Source organism: Dasypus novemcinctus, chromosome 8 (genome assembly GCF_030445035.2).
Source record: "Dasypus novemcinctus isolate mDasNov1 chromosome 8, mDasNov1.1.hap2, whole genome shotgun sequence".
NCBI classification, from domain to species: Eukaryota; Metazoa; Chordata; class Mammalia; order Cingulata; family Dasypodidae; genus Dasypus; species Dasypus novemcinctus.
In genome coordinates, this window is record NC_080680.1 from 88,347,171 (window position 1) to 88,352,459 (window position 5,289).

At 44.1% G+C, this 5,289-nt stretch overlaps 1 non-coding gene across 1 annotated transcript; it reads left to right on the plus strand.

The window, feature by feature from the left end:
• The first annotated feature begins 4,229 nt into the window (after nucleotides 1-4,229).
• On the plus strand, nucleotides 4,230-4,336 carry LOC111759991 (U6 spliceosomal RNA). Its single transcript, XR_002793808.1, has one exon. It is a non-coding gene; the product is annotated as a U6 spliceosomal RNA (small nuclear RNA).
• The last annotated feature ends 953 nt before the right edge of the window (nucleotides 4,337-5,289 follow it).

Consider the following 5,289-nt stretch of genomic DNA (forward strand, 5'->3'; position numbering starts at 1 on the left):
CCCTGGCACCGAGGGATCACTAGCACATACCAGCTGAAGAAGCAACTAGAAAATGACCTTGAATTAAAGATTCAATACGGAACAGCAGAATATACCTGTCTACATATAATAACATGACTTCGGGAAGTGGTTTGACCTAATGTAAGGGGGAAATGGAAAGGAGAAATGAGATTATAAGGCTGTGAGTCTCTAAAAAAGAGTCTGGAGGTTGTCAGAAGGAATACCCCTATGTACAACTGAACAGAGTCTAAGAGACAGATAAGATAGATACAACCCCAGGTATTGGTTCTTTTGAGGGATAAAGAGACCCACGGGTTCTATGGTCATGGCAGAAGGGGTTCACTGCCATGACAGATGGCCCTTCTTTGGAGCTGGTGTTTCTGCGTGATGGAAATGGACTCAGAGGGGATCTCTTTTCACAAGACTTGCATGCTACTTTATTGGAATTGTAGTTGGTGCTGAGTTTAAGATATATGTAGGGGATTTGAATCTCTGGACTGATAATATGACACCCAGGCCCAGAGCCTCAACAGACTTCAGCTCCTACACTTTGACTTATTGGACTTACTCCACTCAGCTAACATGGAGTTGAAGAAGGTCAACCACCACAACATGGAGCCTAGAGTGTCTACAACTAGAAGCGGGAAGAGTGCATCCAGTACCCATGTGGAATCTAAGCCCTCACTTGACATAGGTGTGCAATGGACACAACCAATCCAATGTCCACAGAGGAAATGTGAAATGGGTGTGGGAATGGTAGCCATGGGGGCTGCTGCGTGTGGGGAATGGGAGGAAGAGATGAGATGTGGAGGCGTTTTCGGGACGTGGAGTTGTCCTGGATAGTGCTTCACGGACAATTACGGGACACTGTAGATCCCCCCAGGGCCCACTGGATGGAACGTGAGAGAGTCTGGGCTATGATGTGGACCATTGACTATGGGGTGCAGTGATGCTCAGAGATGAACTTACCAGGTGCAATGGATGTATCACGATGATGAGAGAGAGTGTTGCTGTGGGGGGAGTGGGGGGCGGGGGCGGTGGGGTTGAATGGGACCTCATATTTTTTTTTTAATGTAATTAAAAAATAATAATAATTAAAAAAAATGCTGTTTGACCTAATGTAAGGGGGAAATGGAAAGCAGAAATGAGTTTATATGGCTACGAGTCTCTAAAAAAGAGTCTGGAGGCTGTCAGAAGGATTGCCCCTGTGCACAGCTGAGCAGAGTCTGGGAGACAGATGGAGTGGATGCAATCCCCAGGTGTTGGTTCCTTTGAGGGCTAAAGAGACCCACGGGTTCTATGGTCATGGCAGACCGGGTTCACTGCCATGTCAGATAGCTCTTCTTTGGAGCTGGTGTTTCTGCGTGATGGAACTGGACTCAGATGGGATCTCTTTTCGTAAGACTTTCATCCTACTTTACTGGAATTGTAGTTGGTGTTGGGGTTCAAGATATATTTAGGGGATTTGAATCTCTGGACTGACAATAGGATAGCCAGGCCCTGAGCGTCAACAGACTCTAGCTCCTACAATCTGATTTATTGGACTCACCTCTCTCAGCTAAGATGGAGTTGAAGAAGGACAACCACCACACCATGGAACCTAGAATGCCTACAACTGAAAGCAGGAGGATTGCATCCAGTATCCATGTGGAATCTGAGCCTCCTGACATAGAGGTGCAACAGACACAACCAATCCAAGGCCCACAGAGAAAAGGTGGCATTGGAATGGGAAAAGTGGACATGGTGGCTCATGGATATGGGGAATGGCAAGAAGAGATGAGATGTGGAGGCGCCTTTGGGACTTGGAGTTGCCCTGGATGGTGCTTCAGGGGCAATCACCGGACATTGTTAATCCTCCCAGGGCCCACTGGATGGAATGTGGGAGAGTATGGGCCATGATGTGGACCATTGACCATGAGGTGCAGAGATGCCCAGAGATGTACTTACCAAATGCAACGGATGTGTCATGATGAAGGGAGTGAGTGTTGCTGGGGGGGGGAGTGGTGGGGTGGGGGTGGTGGGGTTGAATGGGACCTCATATAATTTTTTTTTTTAATGTAATACTTTTACAAAATCAATAAAAAAAAAACAAAAAACCCAGGGCCTCCTGACCCGTGTGGTGAGCTGGCCCATGCGCAGTGCTGGTGTGTGCAAGGAGTGCCATGCCATACAGGGGTGTCCCCAATGTGGGGGAGCCCCATATGTAAGGAGTGTGCCCCGCAAGGAGAGCCACCCCGCATGAAAAAAGTGCAGCCTGCCCAGGAGTGGCACCGCATACACACAGAGCTGACGCAGCAAGATGACACAACAAAAAGAGACACAGTTTCCCCGTGTCCCTGACAAGAATGCAAGTGGACACAGAAGAACACACAGCGAATGGACACAGAGAGCAGACAACTGGGGGGGGGGGAGAGAAATCAATAAAATAAATAAACCTTTAAAAAAACCCAGGAAATTGGAGTTACAAGAGATTGGCTGGTAAGAGAATGAATAGTAGATATAAGGAGCAGCTATTACTCCTAGGCTGAGCTACTACTGCATCTACAGAAAAGAATCTCTGCAAGGCTGAGATCCAGCTTTTGTGGAGAGGACATGGGCATATCTCATTGAATGGCAGAGAAATTTATATAGTACCAGCCTGATGAAACTTTCTGGAAATTCTACCTCTGGAACTTGCCAGGAAAAAATCAGCTGTGGTGCCATGCCACAGAACTTGCTGAAAATCAGCTTTCCAGAACTTGCCAAAAATCAGCCTTCCAAAGTGCCTGGGAAAACTATTCATTGGCAGGTGCGTCACCAGAGGCTTCCTCTAAAATATTGCCTGAGCAGAGTTCTGGCAGCAGCTTTTTACTGCTGGCACCGCAGGAGGCAGGCACTGTAGACCTAGGGTGCACATCAGGACCAGAAAGAAAAATTCACTCCTCCTGCAAGAAAAAAATACTTATTAAAGGGTCTGGATCCACTTTCTCAGAGTACGCAATGCAATTTGGAGCTGAAAGACTATAAATTGGTAAGTGGAGCTGAAAGACTATAAATTGATAAGTGGCACATAAGGTATATCTTTTTCCATCCTTTGACTTTTTTTTTTCAGGGGAAGGATGTTTTTCCTTAAAGTGCTGTAAAGTTTGTTTGTTTTTTACATTTCAGTGATTTTTAATATATTAACAAAATTGTGCAACATCAGCACAATTTTATCAGAGAACAGTTTCTTCACACCCAAAAGAAACTCCAGTCATCAGCTATTACCCTCTGCCCCCCACCAATTTTTCCATTCTCCCCTAGGCAGCCACTGATCCATTTTTATTTAGCATAATGTTTTGGGGTTTTTTGGGTTTGTTTGTGTTTTTTTGCCTGATAGTAACAGCTTGTAGCATTAACATACATTTGTTCAGTTTCAAAGAAAAACATTCTTATATATACAATATTACCCATATTCATATTTTACTTGAGTTTTACTATGCTATACAATCTCATGTTACATTTTATTTTTTAACAAATTATTTTATTGATACATATTAATAAAGCATCAATCCATCCATAGCATACAATCAATGGTATTCAGTATAATCACATAGTTGTACATTCATCACTTAAATCATTTTTAGAGCATTTTCATTATTTCAGTAATAATAATACTAAAAAACAAACACAAAACAAACAAAACGCATCACCTCTCAGTCTCTCTATGCTTCTCTTACTGTACATAGCTGTTATTCTGTTTCCATCTCTCTAGTTTGTTTATATTTATATTTGGTCAAAACAGCCATATATGTAATATCACCCTTATTTGTATTTTACATGAAGTTTCACTATGTTATACAGTCCTGTATTAGTCAGCCAAAGGGGTGCTGATGCAAAACACCAGAAATATGCTGGCTTTTATAAAGGGTATTTATTTGGGGTAGGAGCTTTCAGATACCAGGCCATAGAACATAAATTACTTCCCTCACCAAAGTCTATTTTCACATGTTGGAGCAAGATGGCTGCTGACGTCTGCAAGGGTTCAGGCTTCCTGGGTTCTTCTCTTCCCAGGTCTTGCCTCTCTCTAGGCTCAGGGTTCCTCTTTCCCCAGGCTTTTTTCTTTCTGGGCCCAGCGTTCCTCTCTTCCTTGGGCTTGCTTCTCTTTCTTTTGTTTGCTTACTTCCCAGGGCTTCAGCTTAAGGCTTCAGCATCAATCTCCAACATCGAAACTCCAATATCAAAAATCTGCAGCATCAAAAAAGCCTCCAGTGCTCACTTCGGCAGCACATATACTAAAATTGGAACGATATAGAGAAGATTAGCATGGCCACTGCGCAAGGATGACATGCAAATTCGTGAAATGTTCCATATTTTTTAATATTTTTTTTTCAAAGAAGGAAAAAAAAAAGGCCTCCAACTCTGTCGTTGGCCATGCCTTTTATCGGTGAGTCCCCACCCACCAAGGGGCAGGGACACAACACCCTACTGACATGGCCTAATCAAAGCCCCAATCATAATTTAGTCATGCCCAGGTACAGAACAGTTTACAAACATAATCCAATATCGATTTTTGGAATTCATAACTATATCAAACTGCTACAAGTCCCATGTTACATTTTTTAGCTTTCCTTTTAGTAATTTACATCACCTTAGACTCTCCCTTTCAACTACTGTCATACCCATATAATAGCACTGCTAGTTACAAACATTATGTTGTGCTTTCACCTTTCCTAGTCGTTTCCAAAGATTAAGACACATCCCTTTTAATTCTGCACTAGTTATCCTTCAGCTTTTCATTCTCTAACCTCATTCCGTTTTCTAGTGACCCATATTCAATTTATTAACTCCATCAGATTACACAACATAGTTGGTTCACAATAGGGCAATCATACCACCTTTATCCTTTTGTGTCTGGCTTGCTTCACTCAACATAATGTTGGGAAACGGACTTTGGCCCAGTGGTTAGGGCATCCGTCTACCACATGGGAGGCCTGCGGTTCAAGCCCCGGGCCTCCTTGACCCGTGTGGAGCTGGCCCATGCGCAGTGCTGATGCGCGCAAGGAATGCCGCCCTATGCAGGGTGTCCCCCGCGTAGGGGAGCCCCACGCGCAAGGAGTGCACCCGTAAGGAGAGCCGCCCAGCGCGAAGGAGGGAGCAGCCTGCCGAGGAATGGCGCCGCCCACACTTCCCGTGCCGCTGACGACAACAGAAGCGGACAAAGAAACAAGACGCAGCAAATAGACACAGAGAACAGACAACCAGGGGAGGGGGGGGAATTAAATAAATAAATAAATAAATAAATAAACATAATGTTGATTATGTGTAGAG